Source organism: Chanodichthys erythropterus, chromosome 2, assembly GCF_024489055.1.
Source record: "Chanodichthys erythropterus isolate Z2021 chromosome 2, ASM2448905v1, whole genome shotgun sequence".
Lineage (NCBI taxonomy): Eukaryota > Metazoa > Chordata > Actinopteri > Cypriniformes > Xenocyprididae > Chanodichthys > Chanodichthys erythropterus.
In genome coordinates, this window is record NC_090222.1 from 36455001 (window position 1) to 36475397 (window position 20397).

Genomic DNA, 20397 nt, shown 5'->3' on the forward strand with positions numbered 1-20397 from the left:
GGTGAGATGGCCCGAGGCTGGGCACGTTACACTGGAGCTCCAGAGTCCTGAAACCATCATTGATCTGCTTCATCTGGGCCTTTTCTGACAGGAGCTGGAAGGGTGTCTCTCCACCGGCTGACCAGAACGGCTGCGTGTTTGTTTGCCGTGCGGTGGAGAGGAGTTTCTGACAGATAAACTAAGACTAGAGGGAATGTAGCGAACTCGTCTACAGGCTGTGCGTTTGATCAAATTGTCCCAAGTCAACAGAGCAAACAGATCACATACACACAAGGGCTTTCAACCAGTGAGACAGTTATTTCTCCAAACATATTCCCTATATTTCAAGCGTTGTAATATGAAGAGTTCATATTAAACAATAGTCCATCTGACTGACATGTTTTCTTTTAAATGAACGTTTTTTTTACCAGGCTCCTAATGTTTAGGTTCAGTAATTTCACTTTAATGGTAATGAAAAGATTATTAGTCAGTTATTGAAATGCCTTATTTTCAAAAATGTCACTTTCATTGGTATTTAACAAATTTGACTGTCTTTTGCTGCAGAACCAGCTAAATCCATGTGTCCTTTGTTTTGCAAAAAAACTCTAAATCCACCTCTTTGGACAACAAGACATAGTAAAATGTCCATTTCTGTCAGTTTTACAGCAGCAAAAGGAACACTGTTGTGTTTACTTGCTACTCTGAAATCCTGTCATTGCCACTGTAACGATGGACAAAACATGATAAAAACTTGCAGCTTGGCAATTGAAAGCACACATCATCATTCATCTTGAAAACATATGATTCAGCTTGTGTCTTCAGATTGGTTCTTCTGTGAACTGTGTACAAAGGGATGTGATGTTTAGAGGTTTCTGCCAAGGTTTCTGTATTTCTGAATAGGCTGAGCTTGGGATTTAAGCGGATTTGAAGCAAAAGTATTTGATGAACATATACTATGTGCGGAGAGCATTCGCTCAATATCATCTCATTTTTAACAGAGGTGGTGTTTGGCTGCTTTTGCATCTGAAGTCTTCATATTATTCTTTAATAATAATATAATATATTGTACCTTCTGCCATATATGCTGTTAATATGAACCAAACAACAAAAGAAAAACAGAAAAACATCCTAGCAACTGCATAGCAACATCTTGGAAACCATCCAAACATTCTAGCAGCTGCATAGCAACATCCTGGAAACCACCCAAACACCCTACCAACTGTGTAGTTACATCCTGGAAACCACCCAAACATCCTAGCAACTGCATAGCAACATCATGGAAACCACCCAAACACCCTAGCAATCGCATAGCAACATCCTGGAAACCATCCAAAACACCCTAACAATGACATAGAAACACCCTGGAAAACCACCTAAACACTATAGCAACTGCATAGTAACATTCTGGAAACCACCTAAACATCCTAGCAACTGCATAGAAACATCCTGGAAACCACCCAAATACCCTAGCAAGTGCATAGCAACATCCTGGAAACCACCCAAAACACCCTAACAATGACATAGAAACACCCTGGAAACCACCCAAACACCATAGCAACTGCATAGTAACATTCTGGAAACCACCCAAATACCCTAGCAAGTGCATAGCAACATCCTGGAAACCAACCAAAACACCCTAACAATGACATAGAAACACCCTGGAAACAACCCAAACACCATAGCAACTGCATAGTAACATTCTGGAAACCACCCAAACATCCTAGCAACTGCATAGCAACATCATAAAAACCACCCAAACATTCTAACAATGACATAGAAACACTCTGGAAACCACCCAAACACCATAGCAACTGCATAGTAACATCCTGGAAATATCCTAAACACCCTAGCAACTGCATAGTAACATCCTGGAAACCACCCAAACACTCTAACAATGACATAGAAACACCCTGGAAACCACCCAAACACCATAGCAACTGCATAGTAACAATCTGGAAACCACCCAAACAACCTTGCAACTGCATAGTAACATCCTGGGAACCACCCAAACACCCTAACAATCATATAGCAACATCCTAAAAACCACCCAAAACACCCTAACAATCAAATATCAACACCCAAGCAACCACATAGCAACATCCTGGAAACCATCCAAGCTCCCTAGCAACCACATAGCAACATCCTGGAAACCACCCAAGCTCCCTAGCAACCACATAGCAACACACTAAAATCACCCCAGCATTGTGGATGACAGCTGTTGCACAACTACACTGGTGTAAAAATCTCATGGTGGTTTTCCAGCAGTAGCTGTTGTATTTTATTATTCACACGTACGGCGTGAGAGAGTTCAGGGTGTGTTGAGAGGGTTGAGCGCCTGAGGCAGTCCTCATGGCTCTATAGTATGACTGATTTATGTAGCAGAAGCTCTAATGGAGAGTTCTGAAGGTCCAGTAAACGTCTCTCTCCCTGCTTGTATCCTGTGATTTATGCCGCTCAGTAATCAATGAGATTGATATCCCCCCGACACTCCATCTTGTATGTCATATAGAGGGAATTTCCCCTTCTTTTAACAGGGATGGAGAATCTATAAGCAGCAGCTGTGTTTGTCATGGAAAAAAGTAGCAGTTTTCCCTGCAGAAGCTTTTGGCCACTTTACAGTCTCACAGTAAGTCATTTTAGTGTGTCATTAAGCTGCTGTAGGAACAAACACTGTCTTTGTTCAGTTCTAAAAGTGACAATGTGACAATATTCACAGTGATTTTGATGCCAATATCAAATTAAGCAACATGAATCATTTTTTGAGTTCATTGTTGTCTAGTTCTCAGTGGGACTGGATTATGAGACTAAATTTTGACTTTAAGTGTTGTTTTTTGTGTTTTTGAGTAAAGGGAAAGACTTGGTATATTGATGTTCTGTTATACTTGAGATTTAGAAGAGTTTCTGTGATGTTGGTATTTTGTGGTTTCTGTCATGCTAAACAGTGGAGTTTGTGTTTAGGTTGAGGATGTTGCTCATCCCATATATTACTGTACATTTAGGAAAATGATTTATATTAAGCAAGCTAACATGCCATTGCCACCTTATAGTTAACTGAAGGAGATTCAATTGAGTTAATTTGATAATTTATTGGGCTTTATTGAATTCAAATAGAGCCATGTTTGGTTCTATTGCTCTAGTTAAACAATAGGTTTAGGTGTGCTGTTTACTTAGTAATCAGACACACCATTTTTATCCAAGTGGATCATAAAAAAGAAGCAGCACCCTAGCAACCACATAGCAACACCCTGAACATCATCGCAATATCCTGAAAACCACCCAAACATCGTAGCAACAACATAGCAACATCCTGGAAACCACCCAAACACCTTAATGACAACCTGCGAAGCACCAAAACACCCTAGCAAATGCATAGCAACATCATAGAAACCACCTAAAGATCATAGCAACACCCTAGCAACAACTTTCAACTTACCAAAACACCCTAGCAAACGCATAGCCAACATCCTGGAAACTTCCCAAAACACCCTAACAATTGCATGAGAAAAACCACCAAAAACACCCAAGCAAATCGCATAGCAAAATCCTGAAAACCACCCAAACATCATAGCAACAACATAGCAACATCCTGTAAACCACCCAAACACCCTAACAACAACCTTCAAAGCACCAACACACCCTAGCAAATGCAGAGCAACATCCTAGAAATCACCCAAAACACCCTAGCAATCACATAGCAACACCCAAACACACTAGCAACTACATACAGTAGCAACATCTTGGAAAGTACTCAAACACCCTAGCAAAAACACAGCAACATCCTGGATACCACCAAAAGATCATAGCAAGACCCTAGATACAACCTAGAAACCACCCAAACACCCTAGCAAAAACATAGCGACTTCCTGGAAACCACCCAAACACCCTAGCAATCGCATAGCAACACCCAAACACACTAGCAACCATGTAGCAACATCTTGGAAACTACTCAAAACAACCTAGAAATCGCATGGCAGCAAAATACCCTAGAAACTGCATAGCAACATCCTGAAAACCACCCAAACACCCTAGCAATCGCATAGCAACACCCAAACACACTAACAACCACATAGCAAAATCTTGGAAACCACCCAAACATCATAGCAACTGCATAGCAACATCCTGAAAACCACCCAAACATCCTAGCAATCGCATAGCAACATCCTGGATACTAACCAAAGATCATAGCAACACCCTAGAAACAACCTAGAAACCACCAAAACACACTAGTAACCATATAGTAACAACCTGGAAACCACCCAAACACCCTAACAATCGCATAGTAACACCCAAACACACTAACAACCACATAGTAACACCCAAACACACTAACAACCACATAGCAACATCTTAGAAACCACTCAAAACACCCTAGCAATCGCATGGCAACAAAATACCCAAGTAACTGCATAGCAACATTCTGAAAACCACCCAAACACCCTAGCAATCGCATAGCAACACCCAAACACACTAACAACCACATAGCAAAATCTTGGAAACCACCCAAACATCCTAGCAACTGCATAGCAACATCCTGAAAACCACCCAAACACCCTAACAATCGCATAGTAACACCCAAACACACTAACAACCACATAGCAACATCTTGGAAACCACTCAAAACACCCTAGCAATCGCATGGCAACAAAATACCCAAGTAACTGCATAGCAACATTCTGAAAACCACCCAAACACCCTAGCAATCACATAGCAACACCCAAACACACTAACAACCACATAGCAAAATCTTGGAAACCACCCAAACATCCTAGCAACTGCATAGCAACATCCTGAAAACCACCCAAACACCCTAACAATTGCATAGTAACACCCAAACACACTAACAACCACATAGCAACATCTTGGAAACCACTCAAAACACCCTAGCAATCGCATGGCAACAAAATACCCTAGTAACTGCATAACAACATCCTGAAAACCACCCTAGCAATCGCATAGCAACACCTAAACACACTAGCAACTACATACAGTAGCAACATATTGGAAACTACTCAAAACACCCTAGCAAAAACACAGCAACATCCTGGATACCACCCAAAGATCATAGCAAGACCCTAGATACAACCTAGAAACCACCCAAACACCCTAGCAAAAACATAGCAACTTCCTGGAAACCACCCAAACACCCTAGCAATCGCATAGCAACACCTAAACACACTAGCAACTACATACAGTAGCAACATATTGGAAACTACTCAAAACACCCTAGCAAAAACACAGCAACATCCTGGATACCACCCAAAGATCATAGCATCACCCTAGAAACAACCTGGAAACCACTCAAAACACCCTAGCAATCGCATGGCAACAAAATACCCTAGTAACGGCATTGCAACATCCTGAAAACCACCCAAACATCATGAACAAATGATATTTTTTTTTATTTACACACCTGTGATGAACATCAGATTAATTTTATATTAATGCAGCGAGTTGCAACATTACTCGACATCTGTACACAAACTGTTTTGCTCTTCTTCCTCATCTTGATTTATTTGGTTCACCTTCTTCATCACTTTTGTGTGTAAATCAGTCCGGATAGCTGTGCAAATATATAAATCAAATCTCTACAGTTGGTTTGTGCCGCTTTAGTTCAGTATCTGCCATAAAGTGTGTGTTTGTACATTCTCATTGTTGAAGGGTTTGATCGCAAAAGTGCCAACATTATGAAAATATTAAAGTGGAAGCCTCCTGCCAGGACAAAAGGAAATGTGAAACGTGTGTGTGTGGCGTCGTTCCATGTGAACATGCAAACGTCATGTGCGTGAAAGAGATAGAGGCCACAATCACCATATGCTCCTCCACTCTAGTGCTGCATGTGATGTTGAAGATGAATATTTACAAAGATATTTAACTCCATGACAGTCAAACACAGCAGGCGGACGAATCTCACAGAGAAATTATATTTTGCGTTAAAAAAAATTCAATTTTACTGTAATGCAAAAATCAGTCTTATACAGTAATGATTACTGAAAAATGCATGAATTTAAGGGTAGGTTCACCAAAAAAATTAAAATTCTGTCATTAATTACTCACCCTCATGTCGTTCCAAACAACTAAGACTTTCGTTCATCTTCGGAACACAAATGAAGATATTTTTGATGAAATCTGACACCTACTACGTAACACACGAGAATGAACCTGATTGGTTCTTGAGGAAGCTCAAACGTGCTGCGTAACACGAGAATGAACCTCATTGGTTCTCACACGTCAAGCAAACATGCTTGAGCTTCCGTTTCCATCAACTGATGTGTGCAATGATGAATGTTTATGTGCATAAAAGCATAAATTAAATCTGTTCATCAAATAAAGTGATCATGTCTCTTCAGAAAATGACGCTCAATTCATATGGATTAGTTTTACAATCTCTTTGAGAACTTTTTGAAGCGTCAAAGTTTCAGTTGCATAGACTCTCTATGGAGGGACAGAAAGCTCTGAGATTTCATCAAAAAGATCATTTGTGTTCCGAAGAATCTTACGGGCTTAGAACGACATGAGGGTGAGTAAATGATGACTGAATTTTCATTAAATACTACTATGCAATTTACAAAATACCCCTATAACTCATAGCTAAATTATATGATTTATGCAAATTTGTGATGATGCAGAAATAGTTTTTTCTTTATCAAAAAGGTTATATTTCTTTATTGTGATGTTGAAGTGAAATACGAACATGTTCTCATGTTTGGTAAGATCTTCTTTCAGAGATCATGAGCACATAGTTAAAACAACATTCCCATAGTGCATCTGTGTGCGGGTCAGCGGCCAATCACTCTCTGGAATGTGCAGTCTTGAGTGGAGCTCTGAAGCTTTACTTACGCAAGACAAAACCATCACAAAAGCGCCTCCCTCCACAAACCTCTTAAAGAACACATCAGCCAGAAATGAAAGTCCTGTCATTTACTCACCTTCATGTGTTTTTTCAGTGGAAGAGCTGCTTCTTAGAATGAAAATGAACAGCGCTTTATTCTGTCAAGCTCCACTGTTGTCCATACGGCTCACGCACTATAATCTGAGGTCATATGATGCTGTGTGAGGGACAGACTGAAATATTCATATATATCATGTGAAAATGCATCATGTCAGGTTTGCCATCAATGCAAATGCAACATTTGAATTTATATGCAAAGCCGAGATCTGCTATCTGCGTATTTTTCTGTATTTCTGCTTAAACATTGGATGACAGGGATGCAAACTTTTTTTTTTTTTTTTTTTTTTCAAAATAACCCATGTTAAGTGCAAGCTGATTTCAAATACAGTGTTTTGCGGAGCTGGGTTTTGTTTTGTTTTGTTTTCTTTTTTTTTCTGTCCATGTCAGACCTGTTTGTCCATCCAATTCCAGCAGCTTCTGGTTTTACAGCCAACTCTTCTTGTTTCCGTATCTGTGCGGTTTACTATACATTCAGTATTAATTAACCCAAATTCTTCCCGTATCTGCTGTGATGAACTGAGCTGTTGTAGACACAGCTGATGATTTCAGCTGGAGGAGAAAGTGATGATATTTATTATAGAGTTAATCCTCCCGGATCTCCATTGACAAGAGCCGGTAATCCTCACTTATTTATTATGATTAACTGAGGACATTTATGTAACGTCAGTTGTGTGCCGTTTAAGGCTTTATTCTGATTGATCCAAATTTAATCTTTAACCCAGGAGCAACCGCTAACACAAACAACGTGCTCCGAGAACGAGGAAACTGTACGAGAAATACATCTAGCAGAAATCATGGGTGGACGAATGTAAAATGATATGATAAAATCAATTGACAACAAATAATGACTTAAATGTGGGTCAGATTTCAAGTCAGCTTCTGATTCAACCAGTTGCATGAGTTTCTGTTTGATGACCAGTGACAGACAGGGGGAGTGTTTGTGAAAGCTGTTATTATTTTTGCAGCTCTGTTTGGTGATTCTAGAGTAGCAGAACTTGAGTTTTAACAAGCTGTTTAGTTGAAAGGGTTAATCCACTGACCTCACTATAAAGCTGTCACTAGTGCACTTCGTGGTTATAGAAAAACATAGTTTATTGGCTTTCATAGCACACATTCTGTTTGGAGTTGAAGTGTCGAGGTCATTCAAATGAAAATGGAAAGCGCTGTCGTGCTTCGGTCGCGATGGCAACAGAACAGTCCTGGCCGTAACACGGCATTCCTGCTCTTTTAATGACTGGAAACTTTTCAATGCTCTTTAAATCCTTCAGGGAACTAATTTTTAATTAAATTTGCACTTTTAAGAAAATGGAAAATAATCCAAGTGTGTTCATTAAAGCATTTGGAAATCTTTTCTAAGAAGTACAAACACTAGCAGACGCATAAAGAGCCGTATTAAAATGTCAGCTCGGCTGTGTGCCGTTTAATGGCGGTCTGACGCACTTCATTACACGCTTTTGGACGTGACGAGGCCTCTGTTGGGCGGTGAGGTCAGAGGTCACCATCCACCAGCCTGCCCAGAAGGGGCCCGTCTGCTTGGCCGGCTCTCTGAGGACTGTGGGAGCCCGGCTTTGCATTGTGCTTGCTAAATCAGTCGGAGACGCTCTTAAACACATCTGACATTCTCCTGCTCACAGAGGAACCTGACACACACACCACTGAGATTTTAACTTTTTCTGCTTGCAAGGATGTCATTTGATGTATTTTTTGTGACTGATAGTCTAAAGAATTTTGACAAATTACAATCTAAACAGCAGCACAATCAGCATTAACATCTTAAAGCTAAAGTGTGTATTTTTTCTGCCTCACTAGCGCCACCGCATGGAATTGCAAAATGATTGTTTTCAAACATGTTTCCTGAAGACTTCCTGGTAAAAAGTGATTTCCTGCATGTCAGTGTTGTTTACTAAAACTAATGCTATTAAAAAAACATTTTAATTCATTCAAATAAAGCTGAAATAAAAATAAATATTAAATAAAAAAATTAACTTAAAAAAAACTTTAAATAAAATGAAGTTGAAATGAAATAAAATAAGTTGAAGTTCAATACTTAATAAAACTAAAATAAAAATAAATAAAAGCTAAATAAAAAATATAAAAAAACTAATATAAATGACAAAAGCACAACAAAATGACTAAAGCTCAGCTCAAAATACGCCATAGATTTTTTTTTATTCATTTTTTTAACTGCCTGTTTTGGGGCATCATTGTAAATGAGCCGATTCAGGGCTACTGGCCCTTTAATTCTCGTGCTCCACGCCCACGGAGCTCGCGCTTGCCTTGAACAGTGCATAAACAAAGTTTACACAGCTAATATAACCCTCAAATGGATCTTTACAAAGTGTTCGTCATGTATGCGTCGGATTATGTGAGTATTGTATACTGTTAGATTGTTTACATTTGATTCTGAATGAGTTTGATAGTGCTCCGTGGCTAACGGCTAATGCTACACTGTTGGAGAGATTTATAAAGAATGAAGTTGTGTTTATGAATTATACAGACTGCAAGTGTTTAATAATGAAAATAACGACGGCTCTCTTGTCTCCGTGAATACAGTAATAAACGATGGTAACTTTAACCACATTTAACAGTACATTAGCAACATGCTAACGAAACATTTAGAAAGACAATTTACAAATATCACTAAAAATATCATGATATCATGGATCATGTCAGTTATTATTGCTCCATCTGCCATTTTTCACTATTGTTCTTGCTTGCTTACCTAGTCTGATGATTCAGCTGTGCACAGATCCAGACGTTAATACTGGCTGCCCTTGTCTAATGCTTTGAACATGGGCTGGCATATGCAAATATTGGGGTCATACATATTAATGATCCCGACTGTTACGTAACAGTCGGTGTTATGTTGAGATTCGCCTGTTCTTCTGAGGTCTTTTAAACAAATGAGATTTATATAAGAAGGAGGAAACAATGATGTTTGAGACTCACTGTATGTCATTTCCATGTACTGAACTCTTGTTATTCAACTATGCCAAGATAAATTCAATTTTTCATTCGAGGGCACCTTTAAAAATAGTATATAATTAATAATTAATACTAAAATAACATTAATAACAATTAATATTTTGAAGACTGTTTCACTATTTTTAATCAATAATAATAGATTATTTGAAATATTATTAAATTATTATGAATTTATTATTGAACATATCTTTTTAAGAATTTCAGCTTTTATTTGTTTCATTATTATTATTATTATTATTATTATTATTATTTAATCTTAGGGAAGTTGTACCACTCTGACATTTTTACTTAATACTCAACAAAAATTGAGATATTGAAAATAATTATAAATTAGTTGATCATAGAAGAGGTGTATTCAATTTTTTGTCTGTATAAATTGCATTTTTAATGTATTTTTTAATAAACAAGTCTTGACACTATAAAATGAGCATCACATCTTTGAGCCGAGTGTAGATAGACAACAGAAGCAGGTCTTTTGAGCAGGACGGGTGATTCACTTGTTCAACATTTAATGAATTAGTTTGAGAGTTAAAGTGAATATTCAATAGATGACCATTTCTGACTGTCTAACGCCCTTTCTAGTCTGTTGAGACCAGATGTAACTGAGCAAGTACATGTACTTTGACATTTTACATAAACATACAAGTAAAAGAATGTTGTGATTAAAAATCTTTTTGCTGTCTTTATATATGATACTAAGAGCATGACCCAAATGTTTTATCACTGGTTATTTCATCCTTCTTTAACCCCTTAAATGTTTCTGAATGAAGACGGCGCACCAGTATGATGCCATAATTAAAGTCATAATAGTAAAGAACCAGAGTCTCATCCAATTTAACCCTCTGTGGTCAAAACAGACCGAAAACAATAAGTGTAACATTTATTTTTAAATCATATTAATGTACTATATTTTGTTTCAATAATATTTATTCTTTATTATTTTGTATTTTGAAGGGACTTATTTATTTTGAATAAAATATTACACATCATATTATTGCCAATTATTGCGCAGGAAGGTTTCTTCAAGCGTCTTCGAGTTCTTCTGGATTTAGTTTGTCTCAGTTTCATCTATTTCTTCATGAAATCACAGATGGATTCGATGATGGTGAGATCAGATTTCAGTGTGGAGCACCGGCTGTTATCAGACTTATTGTGCATTCAAAAATCTCACTGGATTATTACAATTAATGGCAAAATGAATGTTTGGAAATGTGAACTGATATTTCCTACTGACACATACTGGCTTAAAACCCTTTTTGGGGGGTGAAAATACTGACATGCCTAAGACTTTTGCACATACTGTATATTTAGAGATTGTCAAAGACTTCATCATGGCTCATTCATTTCCTATTGTGGTCTTTTTTTGACTGTGAACAGAACAGTTGTGAATATTTTTTAAGACCATTTAGCTTTATTTAATCATGTCCATGATTTTTTGTGTGTGTTCATATAGCAAGTGCCTCAAAAAAAAAAAAAGAAAAAGTAAAATGTTTTGACGAAAACCACCTGAAGATTAAGGTTAGAAACTCTTCAGAAATACGCAGGTCAAAGCATTGCAGTTGCGGTCCTGTTGCGTTTACTTAATATGCATTCTTGTGACTTTTGGCTGGGCAATATGGTAAAAAAAATCCATATGTTGATATTTATCATGATATTAATTTCATTTAGTGCAGCAAGAAATGCAGTGCACATATTTCTTAGACTTCAAGAATGAATGTATAACTTGAAATCCCTTGTATTTATTTATTTATTTGATTCATGATTTAATACTTATTAAGCAACAAAAATTATAATGAAATTAATTCATAAAACTTAAAAAGTTTTATAAAATATAAAATCTTTTAAGATGTAATCAAATGAAAATATAACAATTAATTTGCAACAAAACATTTTTATTAACAGAACTTTTATACTGTTTAAATTAAAACAGTGATGAAAAAATATCTTGGTTGTATGATATTTCTTTAATAATAATAATATTTTGCAACATGCACCTGATTGTCTACACTGAAAAATAATCTTTGAAACCATTTTCACTCAGAAATTACAAAGAAACAGCAAGTAACTCAATGAATTAAAACATAGAAACACTGAAGTAGTATTTTCTTGTAAATGTACTCCAGTAATCTTTCTTTTACAATTATAATGAACACTGGAAAAAATAATTAGGATTTACTTTGAAACAGTTTTCACTCAGAAATTGCTAGTAGATTTGACAAATAATTCCAAAGATACAGCGAGTAACACATTGAATTAAATAAGAAATTTGGAAGTAGAAAGACTGAAATAGTATTTTCTTGTAAAACATACTCCAATAAACTTTGTTTTATGTACAACTTTAAATAAAAATAAAAAATGTATTTTTAAAAAAAAACAGTATAGATGTAAACTGAATATTGAAGATTTCTCAAAGTTATTATCGATATTGTTGATAACTATTTATTTATGGCCCAACCCTCAGTGAATGTAGTTGGGTGGGTTTGAGGAGGATAGTGTGTTCCTGAGCTGGACAAGTTTAGTCAGTTTCCTCTTTCACACACACACACACACACACACACATGTGCGCTGGGCTCTTGATAAAGGCAGCGTCTTTCCATGATCTCTGATTTCTGGCACACACACTTGCAAATCCTCCAGGAATGGTTTTCCAAAGACATAGATTGAAATCAAGTGGGGGAAGGGCAACACAGAAAGGAAGAAAATTCAAAATGAGAGAATAAGAAAGGAAGAGGGAATAACAGACTGCCAGAGAGAGAGTGAGAGAGAGGTTGGACACACAGAGATGCATGCATTATTTATTAGCAGTATGGTCAATGGGGAAAAAAGAGGAAGATTAGCAGAGAAACAAGCGAGCCGGATCTGCCCTTCCTCACACACACTCTTTCGTCTGCATCCCATCATCCTCCTAACCAGCATTGTGAAGCTGCTTTAAAAATGTAGTTTATCGAAATACATTATTTACTCTAGTTGATGTGAGACACCAGAGGTGAAACGGGTATAAAAAGATCTCATACTTTCTACAAATGATTGATTATGATAAGAATTGCAAATATTTTTTTTTATATTACGAGTTTTCTGAAATGTTTAAAGATGCAAATGAGGCATTGTCTAATTAAATATGCACTCATTTGCATAAATTTCCAGAACAGAAATCTTAACATTAGATAAAGCCAGATTCAAAATTAATGTTTCATTTTGTTGAAGGTTTTTACATAGGGGATATCACATCTCTCTTTTAATCAGTTCATAAATGAGAATATACTGCCAACAGCCAGAAAATAATTCCATTTCACCATTCACATTTTTAGTCAGAAAATGTTCTGTAAACCAGGTGAATAATGAATGTATGAACAAATCTTCAGAATATAGATAAAACTGTAAAGTTTGGTGTATGTAAGGCTGCTGAAGTGGAGATTTCTGACCCACTGCCTACACTCTAAAAAGTAATTCAGGCAGTGGCGTAACTTTGTATTAAAAAGTGGGTGGGACTGAAATGTGTGTGGTGGTGGTGTATTGTAATTGTATTTTATTGACAAAATTTATTGACATAAACCTCAAGTTTAATTTGATAGTATCCTTACATCTACTATAATCCAATATATTGTTAGTCTCGAGAGCATTTACAGTAGTACAATAGTCCACATCTATCATTAGATTGTCCTGATAGACTAGAATTTTCGTTCAGCATACTAAAGGTTCTGGGTTCTAATCCAAACTCGTATCATTTATTTTATTTTATTTTATTTTCTCATTAAAACCAAAAATGTGGGACTGTATTGGACGGGTGATGAGCAGTGTCTGGTTTTCTTCACACATACCGCTTAGAATTAAGGACAAAAGTTCTATCTTTAACTCATCAGACCAGAGAATCTTATTTCTCACCATCTTTGAGTCCTTCATGTGGGCTTTCATGTGTCTTGCACTGAGGAGAGGCTTCCTTCGGGCCACTCTGTCATAAAGCCCCGACTGGTGGAGGGCTGCAGTGATGGTTGACTTTCTACAACTTTCTCCCATCTCCCGACTGCATCTCTGGAGCTCAGCCACAGTGATCTTTGGGTTCTTCTTTACCTCTCTCACCAAGGCTCTTCTCCCCTGATAGCTCAGTTTGGTCGGACAGCCAGCTCTAGGAAGGGTTCTGGTCATCCCAAACGTCTTCCATTTAAGGATTATGGAGGCCACTGTGCTCTTAGGAACCTTAAGTACAGCAGAAATTTTTTGTAACCTTGGCCAGATCTGTGCCTTGCCACAATTCTGTCTCTGAGCTCTTCAGGCAGTTCCTTTGACCTCATGATTCTCATTTGCTCTGACATGCACTGTGAGCTGTAAGGTCTTATATAGACAGGTGTGTGGCTTTCCTAATCAAGTCCAATCAGTATAATCAAACACAGCTGGACTCAAATGAAGGTGTAGAGCCATCTCAAGGATGATCAGAAGAAATGGACAGCACCTGAGTTAAATATATGAGTGTCTGGGTCTGAATACTTAGGACCATGTGATATTTCAGTTTTTCTTTTTTAATAAATCTGCAAAAATGTCAACAATTCAGTTTTTCTGTCAATATGGGGTGCTGTGTGTACATTAATGAGGAAATAAATGAACTTAAATGATTTTAGCAAATGGCTGCAATATAACAAAGAGTGAAAAATTTAAGGGGGTCTGAATACTTTCCGTACCCACTGTAAATGCATGGTTGCAAGTTTAAAATTCTTTTTTTTTTTCTTTTTTTTTTTATTAAACCTTTTAAGTTTCAAACATTATCTCATAGAGTTCTGTTTACATAATAACATTGATGATTAAATCTACTTAATATTGTCTGTAATTTAAACTCAAATTTCTGCGTTATTTATTATTTTTAAATAGGTTGTAGTAACTTAATTAAATTGTCTTGATAATTTCGAAATTAGGCAGTGGATTTCTAGTTCCCAGCATGCTTTGTATAGGAGAATAAATGTTGATTAATGTTAATTAAGTGTTATTTTATTTGTTTTTAGTGAAGGGAAAGACATGTTAGTGTTTAATGCTGTTATGTTTGACATTTAAAAGAGTTTAATTTTGAAGTTTTTGTGGTTAGCATTGTGCTGAAGTGTAGATAAATGAAGGTAAACACTACATTTGAGTCTATAAGCAATGACTGCACTATAATGACAGTGACAAGTAATATCTTACTTGTTCATTAAATATGCATGTTAAATAAGTTATGTTAGCATGTGCTATGATAGCTGTTGATTTGAACTGAAATATGTAAGATTAAGATTTGTTCCAGGGCTACAAATCTGGTAGTTGGAGCGACTTAATTTTTTTGATTTATCAGCTTAAAAAATTGTGTTTATGCCACAAATTATTAAGTTCCTCTAGCTCAATGTAGCTTGTTGGTTGAACGCAAGTTCACTCAAATTTGTCATAACTCAAAAAAATGTATGCAAATTGTTTCGTTTTTTTGTTGTTGTTGTTGTTGTTGTTGTTGTTGTTGTTGTTGTTGATGAGCAAACACGTTATTTATAGAGTGTACTAAAAGTGCTCTGTCGCTGATCAGGACTGTCTGTTTTTTTCTTTTGCAGGTTGGCGCTGTCAGCTGTCAAGATGGAAAAAGAACAAAGATGGGAATGACTCTTCATGTTTATTTAAATTATTTCATTTCCAGCTGATTTGACCGTCCATGTGGAACTGAGAGCAAACAAGGCAGCGTGAATCCAGTCAAATCTGGGGTTTACCATCAGGAATGTTGCGTAACATTCTCACATCGACAGCATGCGGACGACGTTCGGTAACATCAGACTTCAAAAGGCAATTAATACGAACTGTTTGTGTATGTAGCTACCTAGGTACGAATGTATGTATGTTTGTACATTTAAATATACATGTCTATCTAAGAGAACAAACCAAATGCCCTTCCGCGAACAATCACGCATTAACGAGACCAAGCTGGCATTTCGCATTTCCTGCAATCTTCCACATTGTTGGCTATGGCACGATCCAGCTGCACACCCAATAACGATGACAATAATTCCCACAGTAATAACGACATTGCGGTTGCAGCCTGATGGTGCACATTGACTCACTGCAGGGACTGCGCTAAAGCAATTAACACCATCACTGAACATCATTCGGACAGATAACTGCCGTACTTGTGTCTCGGTTTACGTCTCTGTGTGCGTTTAAATGTGCATTGAGTGTTAAATACAGGCAATATGCTTGCACTGGTGCTACTGTGCATGAGTCAGAAAGACGGTCGCCCACGTTTGGAAATGAATCTCTTTTCGCTGTTCCTTCTGAAGGCCCATGACAATCTTATAATGATTTGCACTCACTAACTGATCATTAAAATTGCCCGAACGATTTTTTCAACATTACTTTGAACTGTTAAAGTATGTTCACACAGGACATGTTCTTGAATTCTTCTGTGCTATTTTTTGGTTTAAATCATATGTCTGTGCTAGATGGACTTCTCAGTGCATTAGCGGTGCATTTTTGCATTTTGTAGATGCTTTTATCCAGCTTGCATTGCATTCAAAGTATACATTTGATCAGTTCGGAATTGAACCCATTACCTTGCCATTGCTTGCTTTACTGTTTGAGCTACAGAATGCTTTATCTTTAAATTTAATCCACGTCAAGTTAAACCCCATAATATGTTAAAATTCTGGGTACGATCATTATGTTCTGGATCAAATTGACCTGAAAATTTGTGTGCTTTCCCAAAGCTCAAACAGTAGAGCAAAATGTGCATGCCTAAACGGATAAGTTACACTTCTTCAAACAAAAGCTTCTGCCAAATGCATACATGTAAATGTAAATACCTCTTTTTTTTGTCTATGCACCTGACTTTAAATTGGTTTAAAATTGAAATCATCACAATCGTAATAGAAAATTTGTATGCATATTCCACAAAACCTCAAAGTGTCGAAACTTTGCAGGCACGTTCAAGACCCTAAATGAGAAATAGTCACTCTATTTTAAGAAAAACAAACTGGTTAACCAGTATTTCTGACATGTGTTGTGGGTAAAACTGACCCAGAATACCATTTCCATTCCACTATATCCAGCTGTTTTTAAATGCAAGAATGTGTTGTGTGTGAACAACCACTTAAAGTTTCAGATTGAAGTGTTGTTGAAGAAGCAAATGCATTTCTCAAGTAGCTTTTCAAGACGAAAGATGACGTTCTGAAGGGCCCTTCCCAAAGTGCACTACTCTCTGATCACAGCAGCATACAATACTGAGACTGCTCTTCCTGTTAATGTCCGTCCATTTTGGTTGATGATCAAGTGTGCAACATAATAAGATCATCATCATTTGAGTACAGTATTTTCTCTTTCTGTCAGTATATTGTAAAATATCAATGTGACTTCTATAAGTGCAAGAGCTAATTGAACAATAGCAATGTTTGGCCCTGCACTGTTAACATGGGATCAAATAAAGAAGTAAAATGAGTTCAGATTTGTACAGTAATGCCATCACCTCGTTTAGAAACAGATTATTTAATAGATCCAAAGCGAATGGAATGTGTGCAGACGTGCATGTCCAGTGTCACATCATCAGTTATTATACAGTACAAATCTAGACATGATCCCTTTTTAATATGCTATTAATATTTGTACTTCTTGAGTCAGCTTTAGTCATAATAGGGTGACTAACGGTCAGAGGACTGGTTAAAGAGCAATGACGCTTAAAAGGTTGTCGCCTACCGCGAATGCACTTTTCAACATATTTGTGCAACATTCCAGCTTGTAAGGTCACGTTTTGCACCTGTAAATATGGTAAGGCCATGTACACACTGCACAACCTAATTATCGTTTGTTTTCGAGTCACTCCTGAATTTGAAATGATTGACACAGAGAAAAAAGTTAGTTTTAAAAAAGTAACTGAGTTACTTAGTTACTTTTTATGAAAACATTACAATGTGTTACATTACTTTTGCGTTACTTTCTCTCGCCTGGGCTGGGCTTGCTTGTTTGTTTTTTAATAACAACAACAAAAAAAGGTTCTATTTTTGGAAAATGTTAAGGCCCTTTCACGCCAAAAGTGAAATGAATAATCCTCAGGCTGAAAGAAAAGCATATTTACTCCTGTACAGTAGGGGGTGCAGCTCAAACTAACCTTTCAGCTGTGTAGCCGTTCTGGATTAAAGAAGAATAGGATACAGGAGAAGTTTTAAATCTAATCAAAGCAAAGACATTGGTTAATAAAGTGAGATTAAACACACAAAGTATATATGTAATTTAATATAGTTAATTATTACAGGTTTGCATAAAATCCTGAGATTGCATTTCACTGTTTTTAGTCATTTTGAGGAATACTGAATGTTTTCGTGCAAGAAAAAAAAACGTTTTCTCATTTGTTTTAGCTGTTTCTAAAGAAATGTTAGGAACTGAACGCATATTAACATATTTTTGCTCCCAATTCACTGAAGGAATTATGCAAAGAGTTTTGCACTAAAATACGACAGAGTGAATTCAATGCTTTATATGAAGTGGAGTGACACCCATAATAATCTGCAGTGTGAACGCGGTCTTATTCAACTCATCGGTTTATACTTCGAACATCGTCTCATCCATATTCTCAGAGTGACCTGCAGAAACGAAGAGACTGTTTTTATGTTGCAACAATGAGAAGAGCTGCAATTCTGTCAGAAGCCAGCGTAACGGAGCCGCATTAAACCCGTTGCGACATTAATGGATTCCAGCCAGTATTAGCAGCCGAATAATAATTTTTCATGCAACGTGCGTGCTTTAAACATGTAAGAGCTCCTTCTACCTTTGTGGCAGTCGCAGCCTTGCATGCAAAACCACATGCTGTATTTTAGGTGCATAGAGTTTCTCCTTTTTTTTGTGCTGGGCAAGAAAAACGGATGAGACTTGGGATGGAGAAAATCTAAGTAATAACAATATTATTGCACATTTAGCACTGTGACGAACACACAAATCACAAATAAAAAAAGAAGACATCATGTTTGCATAATCATTGGCGCTTGCTTCAAAGTTGGTTATTAAATTGATATATATAAATGTGTAAATCTACCATGAAAAGGGAACAGCTTTAGATTCCCGGTTTGCTCTATTGGACTTGCTATGGAATGTGCTGTCAATACCATGCTGTTCTCTGAATCTTTTAATTAATCTGTGAATATTTAATCTTTTTGTAATCTTTGTTATATACTAGGCTGTATATATATGACGAGGGGTCAAGACACCAGTGTGATAGTGCCGCTTCAGCAATCCACATTCAGGGTCACGAATGCCCCCTTTGACTAATTCATATTCCATATATATACTGGTTGGGAAAAAGGCGTTGAGGTTCGACATGCATCCCGCTGTGCTGAACACTGAATCTGTGTTTTTGCTTCACTTGCCTATATATTTTTTCTTTTTCTTTTTGTAAGATGCACTGAAATAATGCAGAATTTTGACAAGCAGTTCTGGAACCTAGAAGTGTAACTGGTCACTTTATAACAAACGAAACGTAGAATATATTAGAGTAGTAAATGCATTATTTGTTAGAAGCTGTATGTAATGTTATTATGGAAGATGTAATGTCCTTCTGTAAATGTTGTTTATCGTTGTTTTACCTGAAATAAATAAAGTTTATTAACGCTTCAAACCAACCACCGTTTTCACAATCGCACCTCATAAGTGATGATTTGGAGCTCTCTGCATTGATTTCAATAGAAGATGTGACTAATCTGAACTATTTTGAACTATATTAACGAGCTGAGATTAAAAAGCAATGATATTTGTTTTTGTAGAGTTTCAGTTTACAACTTTCAGTTTACAATGTTTAAGTCAACAATTCAGAGGAAAAGGTTCACAAACAGACATTATCACACATGCACTCTTTACACGTCATCGAGAACCTTAAAGGTGCCGTAGAACATCTTTTCAAAAGATGTAATATAAGTCTAAGGTGTCCCCTGAATGTGTCTGTGAAGTTTCAGCTCAAAATACCCCATTGATTTTTTTTTTTATTAATTTTTTTTAACTGCCTATTTTGGGGCATCATTAAATATGAGCCGATTTAGGCTGCTGCCCCTTTAAATTCTCGTGCTCCCCCACCCCCAGAGCTCACGCTTGCCTTAAACAGCATAAACAAAGTTCACACAGCTAATATAACCCTCAAACTGGATCTTTACAAAGTGTTCGTCATGCAGCATGTCTAATCGTGTAAGTATAGTATTTATTTGGATGTTTACATTTGATTCTGAATGAGTTTGATAGTGCTCCGTGGCTAAAGCTAACATTACACACTGTTGGAGAGATTTATAAAGAATGAAGTTGTGTTTATGAATTACACAGACTGCAAGTGTTTAAAAAATGAAAATAACGAGTCTTGTCTCCGTGAATACAGTAATAAACTATGGTAACTTTAACCACATTTAACAGTACATTAGCAACATGCTAACGAAACATTTAGAAAGACAATTTACAAATATCACTAAAAATATCATGGATAATGTCAGTTATTATCGCTCCATCTGCCATTTTTCGCTATT

The 20397-nt window shown here is 36.7% G+C and overlaps 1 protein-coding gene across 1 annotated transcript in view; it reads left to right on the forward strand.

The window, feature by feature from the left end:
- cdk14 (cyclin dependent kinase 14) overlaps window positions 1-19363 on the forward strand; it is a 223299-nt gene extending 203936 nt beyond the window's left edge. The window contains exon 15 of the mRNA XM_067411200.1: window positions 15472-19363. The gene's annotated coding sequence lies outside the window, so the exon portion shown is untranslated. The remainder of the gene's footprint in view (window positions 1-15471) is intronic.
- The last annotated feature ends 1034 nt before the right edge of the window (window positions 19364-20397 follow it).